General features: G+C 45.4%; 1 protein-coding gene across 1 annotated transcript in view; it reads left to right on the top strand.

Moving 5' to 3' along the window:
* Positions 1-1,302, top strand: part of ZBTB49 (zinc finger and BTB domain containing 49) — an 18,512-nt gene that overhangs the window by 15,954 nt on the left and 1,256 nt on the right. The gene's annotated exons all lie outside the window — the stretch shown is intronic.

The raw sequence follows: 1,302 nt of genomic DNA, 5'->3' as shown, positions 1-1,302 counted from the left end.
CAGGAATGGTCTTATATGACAGGTTCAAAGCTTTATAACACCTTTATTGAGATAAATCCCATATTATAAAATCTAGCCATTTAAAGTGAATGATTCAGCGGTTTGGGTGTATTTAGTGTTGTGCTACCCTCACCACCATGTAATCTTAGAACCTTTTCCTCACCCTAAAAAAGAAACCGCACACCCATTAGCAGTCACTCCCCATCCCCTCCCCACAACCCCAGGTAACCCTTAATCTACTCTCGGTCCCTATAGATGTGCCTGTTGCAGACATTTCATATAAATGGAATCATGTAATACGTGGTCTTTTGTAACTGACTTCATTTCATTTAGCAAATCTGCTCTGAGCATTCATGTACAAGTTTATGTGTGGATGTATGTTTTCATTTTCTTGGATTCAAAAGACAGTTTCCGTCTTAAGGTCCCATTCTGAGCTTTGCTGAGTTTAAAGCTTGGTCCTCTCTCTGCCTCTTCCTTCCCTCCCCCGTCCCTGTCCCTGTCCCTGTCCCTGTCTCTCCAGCATTTCATGCATCTTCTGAAGACAGCCTTCCCTTCCACTCTGTTCTCCTTCCCCAGCACTCAGCTGTACTTTTCCGAGATGGAAAGGTGCATTTTCTTTCAGCGGGACTTTTTCCTTTAGCGCTTGGTTTTGTAAAAGCAGTTTCCTCCAAGGAGAATTTCTCTGTTGGCGCCCCGTCGCCTCTCTAGGCAGTCCTCTTAGGCTCCAGGCTGGCTCACTTCCCATCTGGGGACATACTCACATTCCGTGCTCTGGGGGATTGCAGGCCCACACCTGGAGGCAAGCGCTGCCCCACCGTGACCTCCCGATGGACACACATCGAGCCTGGCTGCCCCGTCTTGACTTGAGGGCAGAGGGGAGACACCTCCCATATCCCCTGTCTCGCTGGGAACTCTACTGTGGCTGAAGTTTATACACGTTAAGGACCCTGAAAGTAGTTAACACCTTTTGCCAACTAATTTCACTACTGAGAATTTATCTTAAGGAAACAATGAAAAGAAAGATGTTAGTTGAACCTCAGGTATAGTAGCAAACAGTTGGAAGCAGTCCAGATAGCCCACTGTTGCTTGACCAGGGCTGGGTAGCTGAGAATTCAAATATAATGACATAGGAATAAGTGAAAAGTTCTAAAATATGTGTCCATGTAAATTGTGTAGTTTGTTTCAGTCCTTGGTAAATGTGTTATGACTTCTATAAGGTTATTTATTGGTTTTTCTCTTCCGGTCTTCTAACCTACTCTTGTGACGGGGCGAGATCCCCTACCTCTAGGTTATACCCCGAGA

The sequence above is a fragment of the Lipotes vexillifer genome, unplaced genomic scaffold, assembly GCF_000442215.2.
Source record: "Lipotes vexillifer unplaced genomic scaffold, Lipotes_vexillifer_v1.1 scaffold1417, whole genome shotgun sequence".
Classification (NCBI taxonomy): Eukaryota; Metazoa; Chordata; class Mammalia; order Artiodactyla; family Lipotidae; genus Lipotes; species Lipotes vexillifer.
This window is presented reverse-complemented; position numbering and strand designations above follow the sequence as displayed.